Source organism: Meriones unguiculatus, chromosome 19, assembly GCF_030254825.1.
Source record: "Meriones unguiculatus strain TT.TT164.6M chromosome 19, Bangor_MerUng_6.1, whole genome shotgun sequence".
In the NCBI taxonomy this organism is placed as follows: Eukaryota; Metazoa; Chordata; class Mammalia; order Rodentia; family Muridae; genus Meriones; species Meriones unguiculatus.
In genome coordinates this window covers 56,708,479-56,724,944 of record NC_083366.1, presented here as the reverse complement: position 1 = coordinate 56,724,944, position 16,466 = coordinate 56,708,479, and the positions used below count along the sequence as shown (strand labels likewise).

The 16,466-nt window shown below is 43.8% G+C and overlaps 1 protein-coding gene across 1 annotated transcript in view; it reads left to right on the top strand.

Annotated features, from left to right (window-relative positions):
• The first annotated feature begins 637 nt into the window (after positions 1 to 637).
• The window catches only part of Nedd9 (neural precursor cell expressed, developmentally down-regulated 9), a 170,648-nt gene continuing 154,819 nt past the window's right edge, over positions 638 to 16,466 (top strand). Inside the window, exon 1 of the mRNA XM_060372801.1 lies at positions 638 to 797. The gene's annotated coding sequence lies outside the window, so the exon portion shown is untranslated. The remainder of the gene's footprint in view (positions 798 to 16,466) is intronic.

Sequence of the window (16,466 nt, the reverse complement as noted above, 5' to 3'; positions counted from 1 at the left end):
AGTAGAGAAAAGGAAAAGGGGGTTGGGACCAAATAGCTTTCCACTTTTTTTTTCCACTGGTTCAAATCTTTGATTCTTACTACATTGTAAGTTGGAGATTCTCCAATTAGGGATGTAGCCCACAAATCTCAATAAATACTTACTATATGTAAGAATGCTCCATGTCTGGAGGTCCATGTAAAGACCTCCAGAACAAATTTAGTCTACTTAAACAAAAAAAAAAATTTACCAAATCCAGTTGGCTTCCAAAATAGCCTATATTTTGCTGCAATGCAGCCCAGAAAGGCAATTTCAAGAGAATTTAATCTCAACATTGAGATCTCTCCAGTTTCAAACCACAGAAAAGCCATCCTGTAAAACTTAGCTTTGTTACCTTACTCACAATTACAAAGTATCCCCAGCTTATTAGGAAGTCTGACAGAGAAAAAGAAGTAGAAGAATGAGGAGAAAGAGGAAGAAGAAGAGAAGGAGGAAGAGGAGAAGGAGGAGGAAGCGGAGGAGGAGGAGGAGGAGGAGGAAGAGGAGGAGGTGGCAGCGGTATAGAGCGGAAATGAATTGAGACAACATCGCCTCTCAGCAACCGGAAAGAAAACCCCACATATGCACAGGCCACTCTTACGGGTGTGGCTGTGCAGTACAGAAGAGCCGTCATCTGCCCCTAGATGCAAGCCGGATAGCTGCAGAGTGACAAGCATAAGGACACAGAGGGACAAGCTCCCATCCCTTCCTGCCTACCCAGGAGAGGGCAAGGTAGCCAACGTCACAAGATGGTCTGTCAACTGTGGTTCTGCCTTTGGGTGAGTGCCAGCTACTTGCTGTGGCTTGGGGTGAGGGTAGGGCTGGAAGGCGTTCAGATTCTTACTTCCTGTGTTGGTGTCAGACATCCGGGCCATGTCTCCACTGTTAACACCCCTTAACCATGGAGGGGAGGGTTCAGGCTGCTCAGGAGGCAGTTTGACCTGGAGCAGACCTGGAATCTCTAGATCTAGATCACATAAAAGTCTGATGATTCCCATTCTTTAAATCATCCCTTTTCACCGCTTCCTGGTGTGTAAGTACGGGATTCCTTCCCTCCTGCCGTACCCTGGAGGAGATAAAGCTCTTGAATACAGTTGTTTTCATTCTCTCTGGGGGCAAGAAATTGTGACTGATACCATGTGCTATGTGCTATGTGCTATGAACTCCGTAAAGAAGTTCTCATTACACTTCCTTTAAAGAGGGGTTCAAATTATGCTATGTTCTTCCAGCTGTACTGGACCACTTTGATGACCCGAATCTTTCTTTTCTCTGTATTCATTTAACTCTTTCCCTTTCTTTTCTTTTTTTTTCTTTTCTTTTCTTTTCTTTTCTTTTCTTTTCTTTTCTTTTCTTTTCCTTTTCTCTTCTCTTCTCTTCTCTTCTCTTCTTTCTTTCTTTCATCTTTATTATGATGCAAAGGATTTGAAGTGACCACCCCCCCTTTTGGAATGCCTCTAAAATAAATGCACACAAGGGGGAAAAGTCATATATAGTGAAAGCTAGAGACACTGGCCACTAGCTTTTTCTATGATAAGGGAGAATGGAGACTCCAGTTTTTTAAACTTCCTCTAAAGAGGGTGCTCCTCTTTCCCCAGAACTTGGTTTCCCGCTCGGAACTGGGCGTGAAGAACAATTGTTCTGGAAAGACTACTGTAGCCCAGTCAAATGCCCTTTCTCCTTTTCTCCGTTCTGCTTCAAACTTGGTTGTTTTCAGGGACATTCTCATCCTAAGAATGAGAATAAGAGCAGACGAAGGACAATAGGCAGTCAGTTTTGAATTAGAGTCCCGCCATATCTCATCGGCAAATTGATTTATTTAACAGCTCTCTAGAGACATGGCTCACAATTGCCAGCCATATTTTAACTCTAAACCTGTAGAAATGAGAACAAGCTTCAACTTCAGGAGAGTAGCAGGCGGTCATTAATACAGCAAAGGGAGAATTGCTTTCTTCTATACTTCAAAGTTCCTTGCTTGGGTAGCTGTGAATTAACTTGGCATATTAGCCAGAGAAAACACATTTAATTATATGTTACATAAAACTAAAAGGTTCAAAGCAGCAGGCAGGTGACGGAGGCTCATGCGTCATTCTGAACTTCAGGGAGGAATCTGGGGGTTCTGAATTTCTAACAAGTTGTAGGACAACGATGTGACAGTGAAGAGAAAAGCCTACTTTTCTTAAAAGAAATGGCTTGATGTACAGAAGAATAGAATCCCAGAAAAAACGAGAGGAAGGTAATGTGACTCAGACTTACCAGACACCTTCTCCATGGATCAATAATATCTCTATTGGTTTAATCATTTTCCTGATGCGATAAGGAGACATACTTAAAAAAAATGAGATTTTTTTTTTTCAACAGATGTGGTTTCTTATATAAACAAGCAAAGTGTCAAAGTTCACATGGCTGTGATTTCTTAAAATAACCCCTATTTTATGTAAAATAAAATAGACAACATGTCACAGGGGCATACTTTACATAGTATATTCTGGTGGACTCGTACAATCATGTTTTGAGGTATTGTGTCTTGAGCCCCAACGACAGCCGTGCAAATGTGATGAAGGCCAGAACATATTCTGGGGAAAACTGGCCCCTTCTCGGAATCAGTAAGATCCCATAAGGAACACGGAGATGAAAACTAGGTAAGGTGGAGGGGTTCAGGTGGCCGTCAGAGGGCAGAGAGGTCGGCCACGCAGAGCTCTGAGAAGAGAGACCGGCGGTCAAATGAGAAGAGCATTGTGAGAAGGAAAAGACTATTAACCTGGAGTGGGGCAAGATGCAGGCAGCATTGAAGACGCTGTAGGCCAGAAGTTCTCAGCCTGTGGGTAGTGATCCCTTTAGGGGGTCAAGCGTCCCTTGCACAGGGTCACGTAGCATATCACATATATCCTACATATCAGATATTTACATTACGATTCGTAACAGTAGCAAAATGCCCGTTATGGAGTAGCAGTGAAAATAATCTTATGGTTGGTGGGAGGGTCACCACAACGTGCGCAACTGTATTAAGGGGCCGCAGCGTTAGGAAGGTTGAGGACCACTGATGAAGTGTATGTATGTTGTACAGCCTCTGTTCCTACAGCCGTGATGAGGAAAATAACACCAGGTGACAGCAAGCACTAGGGATTGTATCAAGAAGTGTAGGGAGCAAGAAAGACTGCTGTGGTCTCTCTTTACAATCAAATTGTGTCAAAGAATGGTGCTTTAATGATCAAAACGTACAGTACAGTAATTGCCTAAACCAGCAGCAGGTGACTTGCTATTATCAGGTACCATGGTACTACACTTAAGTTGGGCTCGCCGTGCTTGAATCTGATTGGCAGTTGGTTCACTCAGTATCACACGCATAACCTCAGGAAAAGCTCCCTGTGACAGGCACAACACATTTCTCCAAAAGGACATATCCAGCTACAAATGACCTCTCTTCCCTTGCTGATCTGCCTCCTCCACAAAGCACCTGAGCAAAACTTCCGGAGAGTAAAACATTGCAACATTTTATGGGGTACAAGATGACAGCTAGGGTCTTAATCCAAATGAGTCACATTATTATTATTATTATTATTATTATTTGCTACTTCATTCTTTTGGTCCACTGTAGCCTCAGCAACAATTTTCAGTGTGTACTAGCACAGTCTGTTTGGCCTCATCTAAAAATATGCATGACACATTTCTCTCTCTCTCTCTCTCTCTCTCTCTCTATATATATATATATATATATATATATATATATATATATGTGTGTGTGTGTGTATGTATGTGTGTGTATGTATGTATACACACAGACATACGAACAGATAGATAGATGATGAAGAGATAGAGAGAGATCATACACCCACAGTGTGTGTGTGTGAGAGAGAGGAGAAAGTGCCTGTTTGATAACTGAAAATAAATGTGATCTTACAATATGTCTTCTTCTGTGAATTGGCCTTTGGCTCAACATTGTTTCCAAGGGTTAGTTATGTTGATGCAGAGGTATTAATAAGAGACTGGATAGCTCAGTGGTAGAAATAATTCTTAGCTAGCTCATGAAAGGGCAGTATTTTACCTTTAATCCCTGAACATATGAGAGAAAGAGGAGCGAGGGAGCGAGAGAGAGTGAGAGAGAGATTTTCATTGATTGACTGATGGTTGCTTAGTGGTTAATTTTCACAGCAGCACAGCATTCTATCACGTGAATTCATGACAGTCTATTGGCTCTATGAATTTACAGTGTTAAGCATTGGCAACTATGCAGGCTCTAAGTCAGGATGCCAGGAAGGCACAATGGCTCCCAAATTTCTCCGTCTTTGGAGCACAAAATACTTGCAGCAGAGATGTAAGGCTTAACCTGAAATTGGAGACACGTTTTAGAAGCCCAAAGTAACAATACAGCCCTGTCACCCTACACTGGGGAGGCTGAGGCAGGAAGCAGAGGGTTTGGTGGCAGCCTGAGCTTGCCTGTCAAGGAAAAAAGGGCCAGGGGTGGGGGAGGGGAAGAAATGAAACACTTTAAGTAGACATTGGGGATGGATGAATTAGAAGCTGGAGAGACGAAGGAAGGAGTTAATCAGAGGAGAGGTGGGACATGAAGTGGGAGGAGGAAGAAGGGGGAGATAGAGATACCCCAGAACGTGAGAAAGATGAAGACTGGCTGCACCCCGTCCAACCTGTGCAGGTTTGAGGAAATTACAGCTTTCACTTTTTACCATCTACTTCCTCATCACACAAAACCCCTAAGCCCTCAGTGAAGGAACCTGTGTAAGTACCTCCCTTCCAAAGCCTAGGCCCCAGACCAGCAGACCAGGTCAGGAGGGCTGGACACTTTGCTTGATGCTAGAGAGAGCCAAAGCTGCTAGGGTGCTCACTTGGGAGTTTCCCATTGATGTGTTCTCTGCAGTTGTCTTCCCTTGCCATCCTGAGGGTTCTTTTGCTATCACAGAATCATCCAACGGTATGGCCTGTGGACCTCTAATAACCTTTTGACTACTTTTCATGACTCTGAATTCCCCAGCCACAGCCTCACTTGCAGTGAGAGGAAACATGTACAGGAAGTGAGACTGTGGCTGGCTGGGTCTGGGCGACCCTGGGAAGCAGAGTGGTAAGCTGGAGCTTCGGGCCACACCAAGGGACACAGCTTCAGCAAGCCGTAGTTATGGACTGACCAAGTGTGTTACCACCATCACAAAGCTGAAAAGTTCTAAGGTTTGCTTCTTTAGTGTGGGGCTGAAAGGCCTCAAGCCTCAAGGATGCTGGATTTCAAGTCCAAGGCCTTCTTGCTCAGGAAAGAGAAGGCCTTTGTCTAGCAAGGCCTTCCACTGACTTGATGAGCACCCCCCCCACACACACCACCATATACGTTATGGATAGCCATCTTAACATACTCACAATCTATTGATTTCAATGTAAATCTTACAGGTATCTCTAGAGTAGTTATTATTGGTGTATCTTTGTCCTAACCAAGTTGATGTATAAGATTAACTGCCTCAGATTCTGCCTGCTTTTCTGGAACTTGGTAAATATTGTTGAGGGCCTAGTCTGATTCAAGGGATGCTCTAGGTCCTTGGAATTCAGCATGAAGCTGGTAGACAAGCAGATAAAATCTGGAGGTGGTTGGGGAGGATCAAGTAAATGTGATTGAAGTACTTGTGGTAGATTTCACACCTCCGGAACTACTGTGAGTTCAGTTATTGTCAATCCAAGTTAAATTCTCCTTGTCGAACAGATTGGAATATGCTAATGAGTGGAGCAAGGACTCTTCACAGACTTGACTGTCTATCTGGGACAGCAGCTTTATGAAAAATGGTAAAAGGAAACACTTCTAACACACACAACATAGTGTCCATTATGGAGCTTTCCCTGGTACTGCAACATATGACTCAGCTGTAGGAGACCACAAGAGTGAACAAATTACATGCAATTGTACTCAAAATAAAATGGAATTATTTGTGTGCACTTACTTCATGTTCTTCACAGTTTATTTTATTTAATTTATTTTATTTTATTTTTTATTATTTTATTTTATTTTATTTTATTTTATTTTATTTTATTTTATATAGCCAGCCCTTTAAGAGAACCACCTCAGAAGCGACTACTTTTGGGAGGTATAGAATGACTTGACAAAGTGTACTGGTTTCTCTGTATGGATATTTATCTTACTGGCTTCATTTTGGGGTGTGTGCATGTGTGTGTGTATGTGTGTGTGTGTGTGTGTGTGTGTCTGTGTGTGTGTGTGAAGAGAGCAGCCCTTAGCTATCAGGGTGTTTAGTTCATGTTCTTCAGAACTGGGAATCTATTTGCTTTCAATGAATGTGTCTGTGCTGGCCTGCTGTGAAATGACACACATGGCCAGGAGCATGGAAACAGAACAAAAGAACATCAGCCCATTTTCAAGAAATGTGGCTGTCAGAGGCAGCAGGCCACCATCTGCTGGAGTTTAGTTACTGACCCCAAAGGTCCATGTGTTAAAGGCATTCATTGTGCCACTGAGAAGATGGAAACTGTGGGGGTGGGGTGGGGCGGAGGGTTATCAGGAGGGAATTGGGTCACGGGAGGCATGCCCTTGAAGGAGAGGTGGGGGCCCCTGGCATTCCTTTTGTTCCCTGACATTTGTTCCCTGAGGTCCCTGCTTTCCCTTGCCACATGTTCCAACTATTAGACACAGCCTTGTCACAAGCCTAAAAGCAACGGAGCAACTAAGCACGAGCAGTACTAAGAGCAACTAAGCACGAGCAGTACTAGGCACTTTTCTAATTGCTGTGACCGAATACTTGACAAAAGCTTAGGGTTCGAGAGAGGATGGTCCATCGTGATGAAGAAATTTTGGCATCAAGAATGGCTCTGACTGGAAGGCAGGGGCTCTGGTCACTTTCTATCTGCACCCAGGAATCAGAGAGCTGAATGCTGACACTCAGCTGGCTTCCCCAGCTTTTGTTCAGTCTTGCACCCAAGTACATGGGATGCTGCCATCTGCATTCAGGTTTTGTCTTTTCTCCTCAGCTAAATACAGAGAAGACTCTCACAGGCACATGCAAAGACATATCACAGGCTCAAGCTAAGATTTAACACAGGCATACAAAAAGACATATCACAGGCATACGCTAAGATATATCACAGGCACACACTAAGATTTAACACAGGCATATACTAAGATATATCACATGTACACACTAAGATATAGTACAGGCACACACTAAGATATATCAAACATAAAGATATGGCTCATAGGTGACTCTAAATCCAGTCAAGCTGCTAGTGACGAGTAACCATAAGAACTGAGCACTCTGGAACCAGGTGCCCAAATAAACCCTTCCTTCTGTCGAGCTGTCTGAAGCCTTTTGTGACAGCGATGGGAAGCTGAGTGGTACTTCATCCCCAAGGTTTCAGTCAGGACTGGAAAGACCACAGACCTTGTAATACACACTGGCACACCTCAGAGCGGAATTTTATAGAGAAATCATGGCCACGTCTGACAGCATATCATTTCCAACATGTAGCCCCGACTCTCAAGAATCTCTCCCATTTCAGTGGAGCAAAGAACATCTCTTGATGAAGCAAAAACCATAACAGAACATGCCTAAGTATACTGCTAGGTGAAAGAAGGCCAACTGAAGAAGCCCCATACTGTGTGATTGCAAATCTGATGCATTATGGGAAGGGTGAAACTACAGAGAGATGAAAGCTCATTGGCTGGTAATGGTGGGGGAGGATAGGAAGCATCAGGGAACACAGAGGACTTTTCAATATCCTGGCAACCTCTTCTTGTGACACTATGGTTGTGATTCTTGACCTATCCCAACCAGAGTCCTCAACACTGAGTGTGCACCCTGTGCTAATTATTTACCAATGTAGGTCCATCAGCTGTAACAAATGCATGGGGGAAGCTATGCATGAGTAAGGCAGAAACACATGGAAATCTCTCTACTTTCCTTACAATTTTGCTTTCAGTCCAGCATCGCTATTATAAATAACTTATTTTCAAAGAGCTAAGCAGCCTCTTTGATTTCCAACAAGGGCCAAGAATATACCTCATCAGGACTTTAACACTCGTGGCCGGTCCCCTCTTGTCCTAGCTGGTTTTGTTTGATGGTATGTGTTGGTGTTGTTTTGGTTGTTTATCTGTTTGTTGGTGTCAATGTAATACAAGATAGGGGCATCTGAGATGAAGAACATCAATTTGAGAGAATGCCCACAGGAGCTTCAACAGCAGGCAAGCCTGTGGTGCCTTTTCTTAATTGATGATTGATGTGAGAGGTCCTCACTCACCTTGGGCCATGCCAACCCTGCATTGGTGGTCCTGGATGCTATAAGAAAGCAGGCTGAGCAAGCCACGGGGAGCAAGCCAGGAAACAGTACCCCTCCATGGCCTCAGCATCCGCTCCCACTACCAGGTCCCTGCCCTGACTTTTCTTAGTAATGGAATGTGATGTGGAAAGTGTAAGCTAAAATGAGCCCTTCCCTCTCCAAGTTGCTTTTGGTCCTTGTGTTTTACCACAGCAATAGAAACCCTAACTGAGACATCTTGACCTAGGAAGACACTTGGGAAGCACCCATAAGGCTTGCGTGTCTTTCCCATTCAGCATCGTAGCCGCATCTCACCTTGCCCTGGAAGTCCTCTATCACCACGCCCATGTCACCCCCTCTCACACTCCTTTGGTAACCTATCTCTCCCAGCAGAGGAGACAATAAGTACCTGCAGTCTGTTTCCTCTGGACTGACAGTTCCAAAGCCATAGCAGTCTGTTTTCTTTTCTCTATATATCAGCACACAGAAGTGCTGGAATGAAGGAAGGAACAGATGAGCAAGTGAGGGAGGGAGTGTTAGAAACTCAGAGTCAGGAGGAGAGGGCTCTCTGCTGATAAGAAATAGGACAAGGTATCTTTGCTGTAGCAGGGTGCAGACAGGAAAGCATGACGAAACGTGAGGGTAGAAAGGGTGGCTTGAATAGAGGTGTGTGAGCTTTAGGGAGAGCTTGTGAGGAGATCCGTAGTACGGTATGAGAGAAGACAGAGGTGGGATCTGGGGTCACCCCCGTCTGCATCTTGCCCTGGAGGGCAGGAGGCCAGGCAGTGGCTGAGTGAGGAGAAGACTGCTCCATCCAGTTGTGAAGACTGTAGGCAAAGTTAGACATTTTTTTGTTTTCCTCAGGAGAAGCAAATGTGACCCAGCTCCACTGTTTGTATTAACAGCCTGATGGATAAACAACAGAGCTGCAGCCTCGCAGAGCAAAGAATATTTTTGGACTAAACATTTTACAGAGAAAATATTTCTGGCTGCTTGTTTTGACTTTCGGAAAACGTTAGCAATGGTTCATGTGGCCTCTTACTCCAAACTGGGGCCCTGGCCTTCCTCGTTTCCTGCAGGGATGATTTATCAGAGGACTCTGTCTCCTGAGCTGTGTTTCGCAGAGAGTCTCTCTATACATCACTTAGCATCCTTGACACTATTCCCTGAATACTTAGAAGGGTGTTTGGCCTCTGTCTCATGTTTTCTCTGTACTGTATTTTTTTTTTCCCTGAGTAGCCTAGAAGGGTAACTTGGCCTGAGCACTCTTCACTGAGTTTCAGCCTGCAGGGGATTCTTCCTTTAGAAACCATGTGTGTGTGACGCAGATGCCAGCACAGCCTGGATGCTCATCAGTAGGGTCTTAGTAAATTACACTTTCACAGTTCACTCTGGAGTAGTATGACACTGTTAAAAACAATAGAGGGCAGGGATATGAAGGTGTGAGTGTCAAGTTTAAATCAACGAAAACAGTAAATCACCCAGTCGATGCCAGTTTCTTCTTAGATTTATTGATTTCATGGGATATGAGACTTTTCCTGTGTGTCTGTATCTACACCATTTATGTGTCTGGTGCCTGCGGAGGTCAGAAGAGGGAGTCGGGTACTCAAGAACCAGATGTAAGCAGAGTTGTGTGCTCTGTGAGTACTGGAACCAAACTTGGGTCCTCTGTAGGAGCATCTGCTCTCATCCACCGAGCCATCTTCTTCACTGAGCCATCTCTCCGGCCCCATGAGGCTAATTATTTTTTGACAATCTTTTTACATCTATCACTTTATGAAACAAAAGCCTAACCAAATGTAGACCCAGAAATCTTTAAAGTAGGATGGGATTATTTTACAGGCTTATTTTATGCCGCACACCTTGCCAATATTCCAGAATTTTCAAGTGAATTTGTTATTTTCATTATCGACAGTAGACTCAGGAATTCCTCGATCTTATGTTGACATGTGTGTATTCTGGCACATACCCTTTTGTGCATCTGAGAATCTGTGACAGAGAGGAATGGAGAATTATTACATTTTCATGTTGTCTTAGTCACTGTCCTGTTGCTGTGAAGAGACATCATGGTCAAAGCAACTCCTTTAAAGAGGATTTCATTGGTTGAGATTACTCACAGTTTCAGAGGGTTAGTCCATTATCATCATGGGGAGCATGGTGGTAGGCAAGGCAGGTGCTGCAGAAGGAGCTGAGAGCTACATCCTGACCTGCAGGCAGGCAGGCAAGTGGAGGTGGGGGTGGGGCTGCACCATGCATGAACTTTAGAAACCTCAAAGCCCACCAGCCCCAGTGACACGCCGCCTGCAACAACCATCAGCTATCAACCAGGCCTTCAAACATATGAGCCTATAGGAGCCATTCCTATACAAACCAGCATACACGCTAGGAGTGGTTAAAACCTTATTGTAAGTCTCAGATCTTCATTGTTTGCTTCTCTTGTTCATGTGGCAGCCAATAATTGCCAGAAATAGAACAGAAAGCGAAAACGTTTTCTAAGCTACATGAGAAGCAATAAAAGTTCATTCTGCCTAAGGAGACCCCTTTCTCTGCAGCATGGGAACTGTCAGGAAGTAAGTGGCAACAATGCCCATTGAGACAGATTGGCAGGGGCTCAGGCGATGGACAGAGCCAAGGGAGCTCAAGTAACTGCTGGTGTGATTAAGGAAGCCAGCAGCTTCCCAGGCTTGTATTCCACCTCTGCCACACGCCTGTCATGCAAGTCAGTCTCTCATCTGCAGAGGATGTGACAAGTCCCATCACACTGGGTAGTACTGAATATGAGTTAATATACAAGCACACACAAAGTGCTTCCTTTGAGACATTAAGGTGCTTGATTCATATTACCTTTTAGGAGTGAGCTAAGGAATGGTGATGCAGTTTCATAAAGCAGAAGGAGCTAGGCTGAGGTGTGGCTTAGTTAGAAGAGTGCTTGCCTGCCATGCTGAAGACCCTTCCTAGATTCAATGCCCCAGAAGCATATAAACCAAATACGGTGATACATGCCTGCAAATCCTACTACGCAGGAGGTAGAGGCAGGAGAATCCCAAGTGTAAGGTCCAGACCAACCTGGGATAAAAGAGAGGAATACAAGGATTTCACACACATAGACACACACACACAGACACACACACAGGGGAGAGAGAGACAGAGACAGAGACAGAGAGAAAGAGAAAGAGAGAGAGAGGGAGAATTACACTAGAGATCATGGAAAAACAAGATGAAGCCCAAATGTATCCACAGCATTCAGTTCAACTCAGCCCAGCCTCAGTCCAGCCTCAGTAAACAAAGTCACGTGATGTCTACAGTTAATGAGAACGTGTGAAATTGAGGAGGGGCTCTTAAAGCAGTTTTGTTCTCATACAGGCCAACCTGTGGATTGGCCGTTGGCCACTAGGCATGTCCTGGGTCTCTGCAGTGTACTGAGTACTGGTGAGCTCAACACAGACAAGACTACCACCAGCATGAACTTTTAAAGATGGATTTAAGATGGAACACTACTGGGCTCATTTGCTCTGGGCTGTGTCTGTTTACTTGTACCAAGGTTATAGTTTTTGTTGTGTGGTTCGTTATTAAAGAGAAAGATTGGCACAGTAGACTTTCAACACTAACAGCTCTTAATTTTTTTTTTAATCTATTAAGTATGTGTGGTCTCTCAGGAGCACATTGCCATAATCTGTGTGTAGAAGTCAGAGAAGAGCTCTTGGGTGTCACTTTTCTCCTTTTACCATTTGAGTTTTGGGGACTAAACTCAGTTCATCAGGCTTGGTGCTAAGCACTTTTTCCAACTGAGCTGTCTGACCAGCCCTCAACACTGACAACTCTTGTGTGCTAATAAAGAACAAAAAGTGTTGCTAGATTAATTGTGTTTGTCATCTATAAATCCAACAGGTCTTCATTGCTCTGCCCTTATTGAATACATGTTTAAGTTTCTTTCTATCTTTCTTTCCCTCTCAAAGTGCAAACATTCACTAAGCACCGATGATCAGAGGAGACGAGCTGAGTATCAGGCTACCCGTGAACTGTTATACTCATGGCTTCCCCTTGGCTAACACCTTGCCCATATCACTCACCAAAATACTTGGGACTACACCCCTGATAGTCAGCAGCTCCTGCCTCTGAGTACACTTGGGAAAAGGCCTTGGAAAAGCTAAAGCTGAGGAGCATTGCTTCCTGGACTACTGAGAATGCTGACAGAGATACGAAACTCACACCACAGTGTGGGCTTTATGTGTCAAAAGTGCTCAGCAGATAATGTCAAAAGAGCTAGTAGCTACCTTTACAGAATTCTAGCAATTCGTTGGTTCAGAGGATATCATTCATTCTTAAAATCACATTGCCATAGATGGATCTGAGAGTTTGGTCTCCTGGGAAGAGTTAAAATTCAGTCTGGAACCATAAGAATTTCCATGGCAAGCCTTCTAGGAGAAGCGGAGAGACTTGCTAATTGTAGTTTACTCTACATCTAACGACAGTGTATTATTTATGAAGAAAGATCTGAAGGTTTGAATGACGGTCATTGGTAGGGGAGTCTCTGAAATATGGCAGGCATGGTGACCTCCTTCAGTGAGAAGACAACTGCGTTGGGACATTCGTCAAACTTCCTTTCTCTGAAATTCTTTTCAACAGTAAAAGTCGTTCAAACTTATTTGTGCTGGCTGTGTATTTCAAAAGTTCAACCATATAATCACTTTCACAGGCACCCTACACGGCCCCGCCTCGATTTCCAACATTTCCTTGATGAACCATGATTACAATAGAAAGGAATGCTATTCTTCTCCAGCCACAGGGAAAGATTTGTCTTCCTTTGTCCCAGAAAATAAATCACTGCTTGTGTCAGAGGCCTTGACCTAAATCTTAATTGATGCCCATGGCCTGTTTAGACCACTGGAAAGGCTGATATTTTGACTGACCATTCATGGAATTTATTGCAACGCCCATTCTGCCTATAATGTAGCTTTATTATGTTTGGCTCTTGGGAGGTAATCCTTTCTTTTGAATGTTCAGTAGAATGAAAGTTGGGTTTCTATTTTGTGTTTACGTGTTCTGTTTAACCCTGGCTCTAGTAAACATCATTGGTTTAGCCAACGACATTGTCTTAGCGTGGCATAGTGGCTCCTGTCTGCAATCCCAGTACTTGGAAGTCTGACTCAGGAGGACTTCTGCAAGGTCAGGCCTGACTTGCGCTACATAGTGAGTTCTGGGGGCACTCAAAACTAGAGTGAGACCTTGTCTAAAAACAACAAAACAAAAAGAATAACAACCAATATTAGCATATAAATTTAGTGTGTGCTCAGCATGTTAACCCATCATTTTACTGAAGTTTCATAGTGGGCCTCGATTGTTGATTGCATCCTTCTCTTTACTGTTAATGAAACTGAGGAGATGGCAGTGCGAAGCCATTTAGGTAAAAAGTTGGGCAGCTGATCAAATGATGCACGTGTGACCAGAGCCCAGGGCTTCTGGCTAAGGATTTCCTCAAAGAGTTCAGCTAGCGACAAGGCAACCCCTTGCCAAGGTCTGGGAACCATTTATATCTTTGGTATGAAGACACTGGTTTTCCTCAGGCTAGCATGCTTTTTATTTCAAGGCAAGGGAGTCTTTTGTTTTATTTCCATGTCTCACCCCCCACCTCCCAAATCCTGGCTACAAGAATTATCCTGTGTGACAATCTTTCATATATGTAAAGTGTCTCTTGGAGACTACCAGCTTTTCTTCCTAAATCTACTCCCTTCTCTGCTCCCTTTTTAGCACATATTATGGTGAAGCTGTCTTTTCAAGTACACAATATCCACATGTTTGCTCAAATTTACTTTGACAAAACTGGGCTAGCAGGCATGGATTTGATCCCATAGCTGTCAATCATTGTATCTCAATGCTCCTGGACTTTCCACTCAAAGGTGTGAATAAGTTCTGCTTTTCTAGGAAAGAGTATTTCAAGGAGTAGATGGAGGTGAAGGCATCTGTTTTCACCCATCCCCACTGTCTACCACTCAGACAGCCTGGACTTTCCCAAGCTCATCTCTCACTGCCATATCATCATTGTTGCCTCCTCAATATGGCTCTTCACTGCAGACCTGCAACAGGAATAGTTTCCTCTTTAAAGAGATGCAAGAATAGGTTCGTGGAAGGCTGAGGTCATTTGGTGTCCCTACATGGAAACATGCTGTCTCTTTATTCATCAGAAGGCTTGAGAGGCAGGAGGGGAAGTTGAGAAAAGACAATTTCAGCAGACTGAACTTCTGTGCTAAGAAAATGTGTCCAATTGTGGGTGAGTAATAGAAAATATGGCCACCATAATCAAGGGGCTCCCATGAATTGTTCCTTCTACAACATCCAGCTCGTCACAATGATGTCACCTACTGTACCTTGTAGGCTCTCCGGGCTAGGAAGCTAGAGACCACAGAAGTCAAAAGAGAAGATACTCAGGAATTTCTTTTTGTCTCAGGAAGAATCTGTCATAACAGATATCATTGCAAAGTAAACAAACAGGGAGTAGGAGGAGTTCCATACTAAAGCTCTCCTTTTCCTCAAAGCTACTTCCATTCTTCGGGGACATTCTGTTGGTCAGTGGGACTGTGATATTAAGTGAGGAGTAGAGGGGATTGGGGGTGTGTGTAATGATATACTAATAGGCCATTTAGTGTTCTACACGTTTAAGCAAACACACCTGCTCTGATTCACAGTCACCTTATGAGGGAGGTAGCATTTCTAAAGTTGTAGAGTATTCATTGGGGTTAAAAATCAGCCATTCTGCATGGGTCCGTTTACTGGTTAGGCCCAAGGCCTGTATGGAGTTTAAATAATAATGCCATAGCTATTTTAAATCACTTTAGATAGTAAGGCTATACACATGTTGGGAGGGGATCCCCAAGGCCACCCTGAGGTACAGTGAGTGCTTGGAAAATCCACAGGGTTCAACATGCAGATCCATCCACAATGAAGCGCTGCTACATGAAAAGGACACAATCCAGGATCCGCAAAGGGAGGAGATCTGGCATCAGCTACCAAGAGCCCTGTTCCGATGGAGTCATCCAGGATGCACGTGACTCTTCTAGCAATGATTTATGTAGGATATGGAATGTTGTCTCTCTGGGAAGCTCATTAGAGACTCGGTGACAGAGTATTGATTGGGACTGGTCATTTAGACACCCTCTGTCTTAAACATTACAATTCCAGACCCCTGGAAGGGAGGCAGATTTCTGGCATAAAGCACGTTGTTTACACACAGAGCTAAGCGTGCGTGAAACAGTGGGAGTCTTCTATGAGTCCCCAGATGTAAGCCAAGGGCCAGCCTTATAAGCAGGGCTTCCTGAGGACAGTGGTCTCAGGACTGTGTGTTCATGCCTTTCTGCACATTGCCTCATTGGATAATGAACATGTATCCTTACAACACTACCTTATACTTGAGGAACTCCGAAAACTATTTAAGTCATTACTAGTAAATAAGATAGAAACGCTGAGACTTAAAATTGCTACAGAGCCACAGTTAGCCAATTTCCATCTATCTGACTAAAACATACCCATTCGTGCATCAGTTCACTCTAACAAAAACAAAATGGCCCCCTTCAAACCACTCCGGAATGCACTTGGCAGTTCTCTCCTTTCTCAGGCTTTCTGTGGGAGAAACCTTCAAGTATGGGTGATGGTGTGTTGAGTGAGTAGCTTCTTCAAGCTATAAGCAATATCACATTATGATGCAAAGTCCACATTGGTTAAACATATTCAGAGTATGTCTCAGTTCGATTTCTTTTTGCTCCCATAAACATTATGGCCAAAAGCAGCTTGAGGAGGAAAAGCTTTGCCTTGCTTACACTTCCAAGTAAAATCTATCATTGAGGGATGTCTAGGCAAGAACTAAAACAGAAGGCATGGTGGAATGCTGCCTCCTAGCTCATGCTCAGCCAGCTTTCTTATACAACCCAGGACCAATGCTGAGGAGTGGTATCACCCACATCACTCAACAGCAAGAAAATGCCCCGTAGACATGTGTGCAGCCTGTCTGATCCAGACAATCTCCCAATTAAGACTCCCTCAAATAACTCAGGCTATGTCAAGCTGACAGATGAAAGCTAACTAGAAGAGAGTAAATCTATGGGTTACAACTTTAATGAACCAAAAAAGCATATTTCTACCCATACCATCTTTTCTGCTCAATCAGCCATGCTTTCATATGTATTTCTGAAGCCCCGAGA